The following is a 15,965-nucleotide window of genomic DNA, read 5'->3' as shown; positions in this document are numbered from 1 at the left end:
ATGTTCACCCAGGCCTTTCTAGCTTTTAGATTCTCCATCGAGAAGTCAGATGTAATTTGGATAGGTCTTCTTTTATATGTTACTTAGTCTTTTTCCCTTGCATATTAACATTCTTTTTTGTTCTCAACATTTAATGTTTTATTTATTATGTGCTGAGGGGACTTTTTTCTGGTCCAGTCTGTCTGGTGTTCTGTAAACCTTGAGACGTGTCTCCTTCTTTAGGTTATGGAAATTATCTTCTATGATTTTGCTGAAAATACTTTCTGTGCCTTTTAGTTGGGGTTATCCTTCTTCCTCTATTTCTCATATTCTTAGATTTATTCTTTTTTATAGTGTCATAGAGTTTCTTAATGTTTGTGCCAGGATTTTTTTTTCTTTTTTGATTTAACATTTTCTTTGACTAATGTTTTAATTTCCTCTACTGTGTCTTCAATATCTGGGTGTCTTTCTTTTATCTCTTGTATTTTACTAATGAGGGTTGCTTCTGAGGTTCCTGTTTGAATTCCTAAATTTTTCCTTCCAAATTTCCCTCAGTCTGGGTTTTGTTGATTGATTCTATTTCCACTTTCGGATCTTCAAATGATTTTTCAAAAGATGTTAATACAGCAGTTTTGCAAGCATTAATGAATAAACAGGAATGTTTGTGATTGCTCTGGAAGGTAGCCTTCAATGTAGCAGTATCCTGTGAGCTGTTGTTAAATGTTAAGGTCCGTATCAGATTCATGGTAGGGAAGGTATATAATGTTTCTGCAAAAACCACTGTTTACTCCCTAAAATCACTCACAGTCAGGGGTCCTGGAAGCAATCCATGGGTATGAGTCCCAACGAAACTTTTTTCCACCCTTGTCCTAGAGAACAAGTTTCAGTCTTTGCATCCAATGCACCCAACAGTGTTAACCTCTCCTTATCCCCACATAATAAGTACCAAGTGTGCACATGCCAATTATCGGATTCCAGTAGTCAGACCACTTCCAGGCATTAGGGCCTGTGCTGTGCTGGCTCTACATCTGTCCAGATGAAACAGGACAGGTGTGAGCAGTGCCTGCAGTAGTTCCACCTCCCACCCAGAATTACTCTCAAGCAGCTCATTGTTTGCTCATTGGATGTGGTAAGCAGAGGTCATTCTCAAGTTAGTAATGAGAGAAGAAAATTAGAAGACTGAGACCCTCAAATAACCTGCTTCGAATACATTCAAGATTTCAACCTGGGGGAAAGAGAATAAGAAAATGAGTTCACCATCCAGCGAATATTTGGAGTTTGTTTCAAAGAGACTATGTGCATAAGCAAACATCTGGTCTCGTTGTGCATGCATCAGTCAAAAGGCATTCCAAACCAAACAAGATGGGAACATAAGAGGGATGATAACAGAAGGGAAGTGGAATACAGGATCGAAGACATCCCATTCCTTTGAAACTGTTTTAAAATGTCAGGCTGAAGAGCTCCATACCCCTGGCATGAGAGACTTGACCCCCTGGTCCTAGTATAGTGTGCCAGTTACAGTCACTAAGACACAAGCACCTATCATGTTTTTTCTGTTAACGTATGCAGTCAAACCATAATGCAGATCAGTGCACTTGAATCCAAAGCAAGTGACCACTTCTACCAGGGAATGTCCTAAAAATGTAAGCAAGCATTTGTTTGGGAGAAAAAAAAGAATAGAAACTATTAAAAATCTCACTTCTGCTTGCTAGCTCCTCAGAAGAAATGAAATATATGTTAGTGACTGTGGCATCCAGAAATGGAGATAATTTTCAACATAAAAAGCTATAGGAAGGCTGGGTTGGTCGTAACGATAAATCCTATAAATCAACTCTGAAATATTTCCTATAACTTAGCAAGTAAGCTGCAGTTATTGAATATATTCGACATTTTAAGGAGTCTTTTCATCTTCAGAGGCAATATTATTCTCACTGACTGGGCCTTTAAACACTCTCCAGTGTGTGGGCTTATGCAAATTAGATTTTTTCAAAGGTATTCCGGTGAGTTCACATGCATTAGTCCCCATCCTCCGGATCATGGGGAGCAAAGGCAGAATCTGGAATCAGAAGTTCAGATGAAAATAAACCAGAACCTCCAGGCCCTCATGGTGCATAGTGCCTCATTCTCCAGCCAGGACGATTCGCACACCCAGGACTAGCAAAGCATTTTCACTTTTTTTTTTAAGATTTATTTATTTATTATATGTAAGTACACTATAGCTGTCCTCAGACACTCCAGTCAGATCTCGTTACAGATGGTTGTGAGCCACCATGTGGTTGCTGGGATTTGAACTCCTGACCTTCGGAAGAGCAGTCGGGTGCTCTTACCTACTGAGCCATCTCACCAGCCCCGCATTTTCACTTTTTAACTGATGAAATAAGCCTACTGGCTCTTTGCCCTTCCCCACCAACAGCAGCCTTTTGACTAAATAAACTGCTCAAACTATATGCCCCCAACAAGATACGAATTCACAAAAGCAGCCCCACACCTCACCTTTCTGTTTTCTCCAATGTTTGGAAGGCAGAACTCAATGACTCAAGAGAAATGTCAACATCAAGAGAGAGATTAAAGTCATCAGAAATGGAGGATGTCTATTTGTCTGCCTTCAGGAATGTTTTAGCATTGCAGCTACTTTTATAGCAGTGTAGGCAACATACAACAACCTGGTTTAAATGTCCAAGTCAGGGAGTTGATCTGTGATCTTCTATAAAATCAGCACGAGCACCATGATTCTATCCAAATTCCCTTCCGATTCCCCTTCGATGCATCCCATCACTCTCTAGGCTATACAGCCTCATGCTGCACTTTTCAATGTGAACCCTTTAAGAAAGTTAGCAAATGCATGTTGCAGCTTTCTAGACTCCTTTGCTTGCTCCTGGAGTTGAGGGGCCTTCCCTGTCCCTCATCCCATCCTTCTCCCTCTCTCTTTCACCTCTCTTCTCCTTTCCCTCCTTCTGTCCTACAAGATGAGAGCATGTGTCTGTGACACAAATTCCTGAGGCATTCAAACCAAGCTCCTTTGGCTAAACACAGCTTGTAAGTTTCCTGTGGTTTCACACCAAAGCCACTCACTAGCTGGCTGACCTATCTATTTCTGTTCTAGAGTCTCTAATAGTAGGTTTTGGTTGTTTTGTTAGTCTCTTTATTGTTTGTGACTTTCCCTGAAAGCTACGTGTCACACAATGGCAAAGGAACATTTCTCACCATTTCAGTCCTCGAGAGCAGAGACATACTCGTTCTAGATTTCTGATTACTTCAACCTGTCTTGGGATCTTGAGAATTATTTATTTAGTATTTAACTGTCTATGTGTATAATTGTGTGGTTGTGGGCACTCCTGTGAGTATCCAGGGAAGTTAGAGGCTGTGGAACTCCTGGAGCTTCGGGTAGTTGTGTACTCCCCAGCATGGATGTTACGAAGGGAACTTGGCTACTCTGGAAGACCAGAAATCACTCTTGCCTGCTGAGCCCTCTTTCTGACCCATTGTTTAGAGAATTTTCATTTTGTCTGCACTGTAAAATATTTTATGGGCTCCTTTCTTTTCTTCCCATGATGAAGAGACAATGTGCTGATGTGAATGGAAGTGAATCTAAGGTCAGGCTTCGTGGATGAAAGTAAAGAGACCTTGAATGGATATTTTAATTTTCTTCTCTTATCTCTAGTTTCCTTTTTGAGAAAGAGTGAAAATGCCTGGAAAGTCCCAAGTTTATGTTAGAGGTAATATACTGGTTAGCATTTTAAACAAGGAGTAAAGTTTTAATCAAACATTATTGTGGTTATCTTCTTACCCTGGCATTCATCTGAGACATGAAAGATTCTCCTCAGATCACTTCTAATACACATTGCTGTGCTGTACAGAGGTAGAAAATGAAACAAATAGCAAGCCATCTGCCTGGCAAGCTGGGAAACAGTGTCAATGACGAGGCTTTCTTCCACAAGATTGCAGTATCAAAAGCTAAATGGCGTTATTTTCATAGTCATGTTCCTTCTCAAGATGCTGAACAAGTCTTGATCCTGATTTGCAATTAGCCAGGAGCTGAACACATAAGAGGATTAAATGTACAGGTCTGTCTTTGGCTATCATTCCCCAAAATAATCCAACCACTGGAGCTATATGACTTATTTCTGTCACCTCTCTGTGGATGTCTTCATTTATATTCACAAGATATTATGTCCTTTGCCTCGGAACCCTAGAGGAGTTTGCCAGAGTTCTACCCTGACATATTTTTACCCACTAATGTTACTGTCTCTGTAAAATAATCGTGTCTTTGGCAGACAGGAACTGAGTCGGAGATACACTTTAATCATACCAGAAGCATGGCATGTATTTATTGAATCAACTTTAACTGACTTTATTCCCAATCTGAATTTCAAACACCCATACTGATTTTATGGCCTGAGAAGTCTTTTGCCAGTCAACAATTTCTGTTTTTTAAATTGATGAATGAAATACGTTGTTGATAGTTTAGCAATTAGGTTTGTTTTTCAGAACACAGAACTATTTAGGATATTTATACAAATGATGGAGTTAGTCTTCACAAGTTATTACCCAGCGTTCAGTGATATTCACTGTCTGAACATACCACATTTATTAATCCATTCACCTACTGGAGGACATCTTGGTTGCTTCCAAATGGAGTAATTATCAACCTAATATAATCACCTGTATGCACTGGGCTTGTATCAGGATTGTGTATTCTGTAGGTTTGGACAATGCATAATGGCAGACTGCTAGAGAGTTCCCTTCCTGTAACAATTCTCTTTGGGGCAGGGATATGTAAAAGTGGTACGATATCCAATATTACCTTCATAGTTTTGTTTTTATTACACTGTTATTGGAAGCTGTCTTAGTCACTAATCTATTGCTGTGAAGATACACCATGATGAAGGCAACTCTTATAAAAGGAAGCATTTAATTGGGGGGGGTTGTTATAGTTTCATAGTATAAGTCCATGACCATCATGGCAGGAAGTGAGGCAGCTAGAAAAGGAATGAAGAGCTACATCCTAATCCAAAGGCAACAGGAAGAGAGGGGAGAGAGGGGAGGGGAAGGGGGAGAAGGAGGAGGAAAGGGAGAGGAATAGGAGGGGAAGGTGGAGGGGGAAGGGAGAGGGAGAGAGAGAGAGAGAGAGACAGAGAGAGAGAGAGAGAGAGAGAGACAGAGAGAGAGAGAGACTAAGCCTGACATAGGCTTTTGAAACCTCCAAGCCTAGCCTTCGTGACACACTTTCTACAAGGACACATCTATTCCAGCAAGACCACACCTCACACTTCATAATTCTTCCAAACAGTTCATCAACTGGGCCCTAAGCATGCACATATATAAGTCTATGGGCCATTTTTATGCAAACCACAGAGGATTCTTTCACTTAATAATATGCATTTAAGTTTCCCCATGTCTTTACCAAAGACCTCTTTAGTACTGAGTAATATTCCATTGTCTGAATATGCTACTGTTTATTAGTTCTTTCCTCCACGGGAGAGCATTTTGGTTGCTCTCTTGTTGAGGCCATTCTAAATACAGTCACTATAAATATATCTGCAAAGGCTTTTGCATGCAATGAGATACCAACTCATTTGGGTAATATGTGAGGCACAAGACAGCTTGCTTGTACAGTAAGCATACATTTAGTCCTGTAAGAAATTGATATTATGTATAATGTTTGGGCATTGCCACCAGCAATGAGTAATAATATCGATTCCTCCATGACCCAAGCAACAGTTCTTATGTTCAAGGTTCTGGATTTTGATAATTCTAGAAATGATTGTTAGTTCTGATTGTCAACTTGACACAACCTAGAATCTTTGGGACTGTCTATATTGGCTTGGCCTGTGAGCATATCTGTGGAGCATGAGTTGTCTCACTTAAGTTAACTGATATAGGAAAACCCAGTCCAGTGTAGGTGGCACCATTTCCTAAGCTGGGGCTCTTGAACTGCTTACGAGTGGATACATTAACTCAGCAGCTAGTGCGCTTGTGTGCCATCCTTTCCCTCTTCTCCTGACTCTACCTGTGATGTGGCTATTTGAAGTTGTGCTTTGGATTCCCCACAGTGATTGACTGTAAAAGTGAAACTGCAAGCTGAAATTAACCTCAAGTTTCTTTTTCTCAGAGTATTTTATCATAGCAAAAGAAAAAATAAATTAGAACAATTCCATATACAGTGGTGTCTTATTGGGGGGCCTTGAGTGACATTTCCTTGATAGGTCATCCTCAGGGGTGTCTTATGAGATTGGATGAGCTTGTTAGGATCTTTGGCCCATTGTTTAATATACAGACACAACATGTTGTTTATTTCATTTTCCTTATGATTTTGAAGAAACTGTTATCTAATTTTGGCATTTCCTTCACTTAATTCTTTCTTTTCAAATGATTCACTTACTTTATCATGTGCATGTTTGGGGGTTTGGGAATATGAATGCCCTCAGAGGCCAGAGGGTCAAATTCTCCTCAAGCTAGAGTTTCAGGTGGCAGTAAGATGCCCAATGTGGGTGCTGAGTATAGAACTCAGTTTCTCCTCAAGAGCAGTGTGTGCTCTTAACCATTGAGCCATCTCTCCAGCCTCCTTACCCTTTCTTAATATTCTTTCTTTATTCATGTAGCCTTGAGCTCTGACTTGTATTCTTCTTTTCTTCCTAAAATACTGTTTAGTATTCCTTACAAACAGATCTAGTAGCAAGAGAGTTTCTTGTGTTGTTATGGTAGTAGTGGTTGTGGTTGTGATTGGTTGTTTTGTTTGGCCGTCTAGGAAAATCTTTATTCCTCTTTCAGTTTTGAAAGATAACTCTACAGGGTATGGAGTTCTAAACTGCTAAAGTTCTGACTTTTGTTTCTCTTAACACTCAATACTTCAATCTGCTTGCTTATGTATTTCTACGTAAGAGATTCTATGTAAATCTTACCTATGCACCTCTGTGGAGAAGCGTGTTTCCTAACTGGCTTTTTCAAGTTTTTGCCCATATCTTTGCTTTTCTATGGTTGGAAAATAAGATGCTGAAGGTGTAGTTCTTTTGGCTTTTACACTGCTTGGTATTCTCTGAGCTCCTGGGATCTGTGGTTGGATGTTTGACATTTACTTGGGAATATTCCCAGTTGCTGTTATTTCAAATAATTCCTCTGTTCCTTCCCTCTTCTGTCTTCCTGTTCTTGGTGTTACATGTGTTTTATAGATGTTACAGTTCTTCCACGGTGCTTAAAATATTCTGTTCTTGCCTTTTAATCAGCCTTTATTTTCTTTGCTTTATAGATCTGGAAGGGTTTCTAACATGCTGTCTTCAAATTTAGAATTCCTTCCCCAGGCAGGTCTAGTCTAGCAACAAGTCCATGAAAGGCACCTTCAGCTCTGCCATAGTGGTATTTCTTTCTAGCTTTTGTTTTTAGTTCTTTCTTAAACTTTGCATCTCACTTCTTAAACTGCCCTGATGTTCCCAGGTGCTGTCTTATTTGGTCAAGCTGCTCTGTGAGGTCATTCATCCCACGTCATCTGGTTCTGATGTTTGTTCTGCGACATCACACTTTCTTTTTAAAATTCCAGTTTGCCTTAGGGTTTGGTGTGATCTTATACTCAGATATGGTATACTGGATGAAAAGAACCATAAACCTTCCATAAAACAGATGGTAAGAGTGTAGGGTGAGAGAGCACTACATGAGACCATCTAAGCCTCTTACTGGACATAGACCACTAGATTATAAACTTTACAGTTTCTTTTATATCTCTACCCTCACCCCAACCTACCATATGACACAAGATGGCCACATGGGTTTGGAATTAGGTGTGTTCCTCTCCCAAGTGGAAAGCCAAATCTGGTTAGAGTTGGCTGTCTCCTGACTCCAGGGATCTGGGTTCCAGTAAAACCCTTCAGGCTCTGATGAACTAGTTTTTCCTGAGGGCAGACAGCTAGCAAACTGCTCTGGCAGGATTCAACATGGCTCTTTCTTTCCCTTACTCGTGAAAAACACCAAAGGGGTTTTCCTCCAGTATTTACTGAAAGAACCTGATTGAGTTCTAGTGTTAACATGAGAGAGAGAGAGAGAGAGAGAGAGAGAGAGAGAGAGAGAGAGAGAGAGAGAGAAGAGAGAGAGAGGAGAGAGAGAGAGAGAGAGAGAGAGAGAGAGAGAGAGAGAGAGAGAGAGAAGAGAGAGAGAGAGAGAGAGAGAGAGAGAGAGAAACTTCTTATGTCCACATCTCTTTGATATTTACAATTTGTCCATACTGTGACTCTAGCTGCCCATGAAATGCAGTTCCTCAGTCCACATTCCATCATTGGCTCCCAAGGAAGTTTCTACACAATGTGCTGTGATTCTCTTTGTGTGTCTACCAGTGATATGTCTCCAATGTAGGAGGGCAGCAGATTACCCTGGCCCTACTTCTCCTGTGACTATATGAAACATTGTTGATTTGTTAGTTAGCTCTGATAGACTTGACATACAGAATTGGAAATGAGAATTACATTCAGATTTCCCAAATTTAGAGCTACAAAAACTCTAAATTTGAGCAATTAAATTGAGTGTGTCTTTATAATCAGTAATTATGCTAAGGGTTGGATGAGCTAACTAGTTAACCTTTAATTGCCTCCATTTATTAATAAGATAAACCTTTTAATATGTTCCAAAGGAAGCAGATCTTATCAGCACAGCTGCTCATGGTTTTGTTTGACAGATGTAAGGTAACGATGGCCAGAGCGACGTATGATCTAGGAAAAGAAATCTGCCAGGATTATTCTCTAGAGACATTACAGTATACAATTACATGATAATCATAAAATACTTGGGGGAAATCACATCATTTCCACTCTCAAAATTACATAGAAATACTCTGAGTATCATTTATATACTGGACAAATGTGTCTTAGGGATTGTGGACAGTCCCATTGGCAGCAGCCTTTCCACTGGGTCATAAAGTGCATGGCTGGAGAAAAGTCTGGCCATGTGCATGTCAATCCTATGGTAACACTGGCAAGAAAGAGAGCCTTGGGAGTTCCACCGGGGATTCTTTTTTGGTGGTGACTCAAAAACAAAGAGAAAGCCTTGGATTTCTTTAAAGTTCTCTGAGAACATCAGCGCCATATTACTTGGATACTTATTAAAAGTCTCTTAGTTACTATTCTCATCATCCTGGTAGAGGGCTTCATGGAAACAAGTCAAGATAGGGGAACTGATTTTGGCTCACGGTTTGAAAGGATACATTTATCATAGCAGGGAGGACATGTCAGAGAGAATGAGGTTATCTCTTGATAGCAGTCAGGAAGAAGACAGTTCAGAGAGGATCTAGGCCCAGGTTATAACCTCATGGCCTACACACATGGCTCTATGCTTGCCAGTGAAGCCTCACATCTGAAAGATTCCACACCCTGCCTGAAGAGTATCTTCAACTGGTCACACTGATCAACCACATGTGCCTCGGGGAAGTATTTGATACAAAAACTATAACCAAAATAAATAAATAAATAAATACTTATTACCAAAGCCCCACCAATGAAACACTGATTAACACTTCCGAAATTAGACCTGGGATTCAGAGTTTATTAAAGGTCCATCGAGTGACTGCTAGCCCAACACAAGAACTGAAATCCTCAGTGTGTGGCTGATAGATTCCTAAAATGAGAGAGCGGATTCATCCCTCTGGATGTATTATCCATAAGGAACATGTATTGCCGTACTTTAAAATGACCCCCCAAAAGCTGACTTGGATTTTGGGGTATTCCCATCTGTTCACTGTTAAACAATGAACCAAACTGTTCATCATCAATTGATTGAGTCATTCTGTTGACCAGAGAAGCCACAAACTGATTTGATTGCATAGGACTAGATAGACATGGAGTCACATGAAACTGTGTAATACAGTGGCAGGGGTTGATAGTCTATCTAGGTTACTTTTTAAAGACAGTCACTGAAAATATAAGCTAGTAAGTTGCGCTCTTCAGTCTAAAAGTGTCTCCCCCATTGAGCTAAACAGTGAGGCAAATTTGTTGCCAAACTGCTTCTTTGACTTATTTAGACTGTTCTATTCAATGACAAGACATCAAAATATTTTCTATTATTCATACCCATGGACATTAGCATCAAACTCTAATAGTTTCAAGACAAGTAGTCTTTAGGTTATATTTAAAAGTTAATATATCATATCTGATAACTTATAAAGTTAAGTGGCAATTTAAAGTTGCTTTTTATCTTACTGTGACAACATTGTAACATCTATATTTTAAAGCTCTCACCAAATGTGCCACATTCTTAGAACTGACAACTATTTTAAGAGGTCAAGGAACAGGCTAAAAGGAATAATGTGATGATTTTTGGCTGTTTTTCTTTATGTGGGAAATGTCCACAGTCTTCTTAGATAAATTGTATGTGTAGCCTAAATATACATAATTGCAGAGCACCAGGAACTGGGTCTGTATGTATTTCATTAAGTGTACTAAACAGGCTGAGAGATTGGAATCCCCCTTAAAATCAAGCACTCACCAGTCCCAGAACTGAATTCCATAACCACCCACCCATGTGTTACAGATAAAAGATAGATGGATAAATGATAGAATGATAGATGGTTGATTGGATAGATAGATAGATAGATAGATAGATAGATAGATAGATAGATAGATAGATAAATGATAAATAGATTATATATATGATAAAAAATAGATTATATAAAGAAATTTTGTAGACAGATAAAAGATAAATGGTTGATTAATAGATATGTAGATAAAAATATGATAGGTAGATGATAGACTGATAGATGCTTTTCGGATATATAGATTAGATAGATAGATAGATAGATAGATAGATAGATAGATAGATAGATAGAAAATATAGATCATTGATAGATAGTAGATTGATAGATGGTTGATTAGATAGCTGAGGAGAATGTTCACTTACTCTGTATCAAGCTAATATTATAGCTATTCATATCAAATATTAAGATAATCTTGAATAATTATTAGTAATGAACTTAATAAACATCAAAACTCAGTATTAAAGCCAGCCTACACTTTCTGTCACTGATAGCCAAGAATCCTATTTGTATATAGGTCACCCTCATTGTCAGCCATGAGGTCTCAAACGATCCTACAACAAAATATACTTCTACTCTAGTGGTTTGTAAAGCTATCAGTCACCTGCTTTCTTGACTTGCTTCAATATTTAGGATCTTTTCACATGATTTCCCATTCCTCCAACAAAAAAAAAGGAATCAATTATTGCCTACCCCAGGGGTCAGCAACATTTTCTTAAAGGGTCACATATTAGTTCTTTTAAGATGTGTGGACCATGTTCCCTCCTTCCCAGCAACTCATATCTGTCACTGCCGTGTAGAAACAGTCACAGAATGTGGACAAAGCTGAATTCCAGTTACACTTTATACTTACTAGCACTTGAGCTTTACATTAAATTTTCACATCAAGACTTATTCTTCCTTTGACTTTTTTCAACCATTTAAAAAAACAAAGATGATTCTTAGCATATAGACCATGTATATACTGCATGTTATTTGAAGTTGGACCATGGACTCTAGTTCACCAGCTCTAGGCTTAGAATAGTGGATTCCAGGTCATAGACCAACCCTAGCCGTAGAGGGGATACATCAAAGCATCCATGTTTTACTACTGTGAAATTTCACTGCTGCTTTCAAGTGAACAATAACAGTTCAATTAGAAGAATGACTGATTTGCATAAACAACTCCAAATGAGTTGCACTATTCAAACCTAACTCTAGTCCAATGGTAAAGGCACTTGCTGACAAGCCTCACACCCTGAGTTCGATTCCCAGGAGCAACATAATAGGAGGAGAGCACCAACTACTGAAAACTGTTATCTGGCCTCCACACACATACACATGTACACATATACACACAAATGCAAAAACACACAGACACACTTAATTAATTAATATAATTTTATTTAAAAAACAGCAAGGTTTTTTTAAGCAATTATAGATGTACAGTGAAAAAGCTTTCTCAAATCAAAAGAGTGTATTTCATTCCATTTATTTATTTATTTATGTTTGTTTGTTTGTTTAGGTCTGCCCTGCTGCAGAGAGGAGTGATCCAGACACTCAGGTAAGAAGTGCCTTCTGCAGAGCAGAGGGCGCCCACCGTGCAGTCTCTCTCTGCGGGGACGGTAGTGATGGCAGTTTACTGTCTTGCTGCTTCTCTCCTTCTGACACTCACTAGGACATAAACATTTTGGTTCTTTCTCTTGAGAATTTTCTCCTCTGGATTCTGATTATTGCTGAATCTGACCCTTGTGCCTTTTGAGTCATGTTTACAGGAGAGTGTCGCTGGATATTGGTTGTCTATGACAGTACACCCTTTGATTTCACATTCTCATATTGGTATTGCTTTGGTTTTACTGTGAGGTGTTTTTATTTCAAGACATGAGCTTCTTCTTTAAGAAAAATTAAAAGGATTATAAAAGAGCTATTAGAAGTCTATTCAGAGAAGTAGTTCTATGGATCTGGTTTTGAGAATGGACGCTGTCAAGTGTGCTTATATAGTGACTCCACTCTGGAATAGACACGGGATCACTCAGGTTACAGTCACATTCCTTCTGCCCCCAGGGTCAGCACAGCCAGGAAAAGAGATCTCAGAAAGGGGGTTTGTACTCTAGAGCTGTTAGTATGGTGTCTAAATTCAAAGTAAAAAATCTCCTCTCTTAAGTAGTTTAAAAGTTTTCCCTACTAGTGTGTTTCACTGTGTAGACATAGGAGTGACTTACACACAGCCTAGTTTCAAGTGAGAAGATATCAATCCGCTGTTTTCAAGTCCTCCTCTCAGAACATATTTTCCCAAGTACCTTTCCTCCCATTCTTAGCTTATTAAGTATTGCTGCACTGGATGCTGAGGACGCCACACTCTGGAGTATTTGTTACTGATAAGTGATTCCTGTTAATAGTAGTTTCATTCACTAAAGCTATTTCATTCATCTTGGTTTTATTGATTTCTATGGTCCTGTTTCTCATTTCTTTTCAAATACATTGCATTCCCTGTTTCTGTTTCTTTTGAATGTTTTAATCCAATTACCAGCTCTGTAAACAAGCATTTGCCACATCTACTGTAAGTGCACTGAACTGTAGTGGAAGTGATTTCTGATTAACGACGAGCTCATTTCTAAGGGACACAAGAACAGCATGCAGTGAACTGAAGAAAGAATAATGGAAAAATGCCCTGTTAGGTGACTATGGCAAAGATTCAGAGCACAGAGGCTAAACAAAAAGCTGAAGACTTCTAATATCGATAGGTACTTTTCTGGACAGTGCTTCTGATCTGAGTCACATGGGAGATACTTGGTTATGAGAGGAAATATGTTGCAGACTTTATAAATCAAGACTTCTATTAATATTGGGCTAGACTTTCTGAGAGGGTAGAAAAAAATATTTAGACTCTCGAAATTCCTAGGGTTTGTTAACAAAGCCAAAAGCAAAAATCATTAAGCAAGAATAACTTTAGATTTTGGATTTCTGAACTTTTTTCTCTCTTTGATGGTCCCTTTTTCTCTACCATTTCTAGAATGTCTACTTTCATGACTTCATATTCCCACAAAAGAGAAACTGATATTTCTTGAGCCTTGACATAGGACTAATAAAGCCTTGAGAAAGGGCTTTGTTAAAACTTTTATGTGCTACCTGGGGGTCAGGCCTTGAGCACAGGCACAGAAGACAGGGCGAGGAGGATGACTGTTGTAGTCTCAGCCCATAGATGAGCAAATGTTCCAAGAAGTCAGAACACTTTCCCAAAATACCTACAGTCCTTGGACTACACACTAGAGATTAAGTTGCTTTTCTGTGAATTCGAAGGCTGCTTAAGATCATTTCCTCAGAGCTAGAGTCAGAACCAAGTGAGTCTAAGCCTCAGTGACTGCCGGTGTATGAGGGATGAATGAGAGCAGTGGAAAGCCCTTCCCACTGGCAAAGGCATCTGTAAAAACGGTTTTAAAAATCAAAAGTAACCACAAAATGTTTGTGAAACATGGCCAGCTTCCATCCCAAGAATAGAACATTGTATTTCAAATACAATTGTATTTCAAATTTACAAAAACGTAAAGCTGAGAATCGAGATACATATGTTCCAAAATCCGGGCAAACCATCAGACGGGGTTGCTGCTATAGTAAGCTTTGAATCATGCCAACAGAGACTCTCACATTATGATGCACTAACTTTTTTTTGGCAAAGCCTAGGAAACAAGGCACAGATGACCCTAGGGTCCACTTATCTGCTTCATAGGAATGATGAGGAATTTTCAAGACACGTCAGGATGACTTGTCAGGACCTACTATGATTTCGATGAACATGTAGGAACGAGCATTTAGAGGTACAGGGTCAGCTCTGATTTGGGTCCTGCCTTCCTTTCTCAGAGGTTAGAGAAAACCAGGTCCTCCTCTGCCTTGTAGACTTGTGTGATGTACTTTTCCTGCACTTAGTAATTCAGCCTTCCATGTGTCAAACCATCAAATTTCCATAGTATTTAAGAAGCATTTAACTGCCAAATGATGAATAAAATGTGTGATTTAAACCCTGAAATCTAAAGTTTAATGTCTCTTTTATGGTTTCATGATATACTATAAAATACAAAGCGTAACTTATAATGACAACCAATCCAATCTGCAAATTTGCCTTTCATGATATCAGAGTGTACCTAACTGTAAAATCATACTCAGCTATGACACAGGGGTTGTAACTTTGGTTTCAAGACTCTTAGATTTTATATCAGAGGTCAAGTTCTAAGTGATGAGAAGGTGGACATTTGAACCTGGTCATTTGAAGCTGACTCAATAGCCCAGGACTTGTGTTGAGAAGCAGGCAGTTCTTTCTGTGATGTGTGGTGATGGGTTGCAAAGGACTCTGTCTCCTAAATAAAGCATGGGACTCCACAACGTAAATAAAGAGAATTAAACAAGTAAGACTTAAGCATTTCCTCTGCCTAAGAGGTCGCTTCGGATTTTAATGCTGGCAAAGAGTATAGACTGTACTCTTTGTGTTTTCTCATAGACATCTAGACAGCTAAGTGCGAAGTTTTTAGAATGCTTTCGTGTGCTGTGATGGGTCATTTCATTGGCATTTCCACAGTGCCACCATGGCAGTCATCTTCCATTGCTGTGTCAATACTGTAAGAAAAAGGCAAGGCTTCACTCAGCCCTGTGCTATTTTGAAGGTGAGCTACAAAGATGTTCAAAGTTACCATTTAGATCAGGGAGCTCTCACAGAAAACTTCTGTGATGTTTTGCGTGGGTCTGTTTTCCACAATCTCTCCCTAACCCACCTTTTTCTGATTAAATAAGGGCAATTCCTCATCACCGGTCTTCACCCTGACTTCACATTCTTAGATCAGCCCCATAGTGGTTTTCCTACCTTAATTCCTGAGGACAGAGCTCCTGTGCTCTCTGATCCTTATTCCAAGAAGCCACAGCAGTAACTTATACCTGCTGTGTCTCTATGTCCTTGATGTTTCTACGGTTAAACCCTGGGGTCTTCTTTTTCCTATCTAGCATCCCACTGAAGACTTTATTGTAGAATAGCTACACAGATCAGCATACACAAAACATTGACTGTAGTCTGGATCTCCATTGTTTTTCCAAGGCTGCCCAGAATCTATGCCTAAAAGGACTTCCATAAAAATAGAAAAGGTTAATTTCCTTTCACTTCAGACTTGCTATGCAGACCTCAGTGGAGAGACGAATATGCTCTTTAAAAATTTATTTCCTCGGCAGTTTCTCTTCCTATAAATGGGAACCTGGGATCTCATAAAACTGATTTAAAATTATCAAATGCTATTGAACCAACCTAATGAAAATTTTAACCAAAAGTCATTGTAAATTAGGTATGTGATATACTGAGAATGCAGGCCTTTGTAAAGTAGATATTGTTCTTCTGTAAACTCATGAATGGAGACTTTCTTGAATAAATTACTTCTTAATAACATCAGAGAGTCATTGGCTGGGTAAATATCTCCCTGGGCACTCACTGAGGTTCCTGAATTTAAATGTTCAATCGAACTTC

The 15,965-nt window shown here is 39.1% G+C and overlaps 1 protein-coding gene across 3 annotated transcripts in view; it reads left to right on the top strand.

Annotated features, from left to right (window-relative positions):
* Celf2 (CUGBP, Elav-like family member 2) overlaps nucleotides 1-15,965 on the top strand; it is an 856,648-nt gene that overhangs the window by 198,841 nt on the left and 641,842 nt on the right. For all 3 annotated transcript variants that reach the window (NM_001110231.1, NM_001110232.1, XM_011238953.3), the window contains one exon: nucleotides 11,991-12,029. The gene's annotated coding sequence lies outside the window, so the exon portion shown is untranslated. The remainder of the gene's footprint in view (nucleotides 1-11,990; nucleotides 12,030-15,965) is intronic.

This window comes from Mus musculus, chromosome 2, assembly GCF_000001635.26.
Source record: "Mus musculus strain C57BL/6J chromosome 2, GRCm38.p6 C57BL/6J".
Lineage (NCBI taxonomy): Eukaryota > Metazoa > Chordata > Mammalia > Rodentia > Muridae > Mus > Mus musculus.
This window is presented reverse-complemented; position numbering and strand designations above follow the sequence as displayed.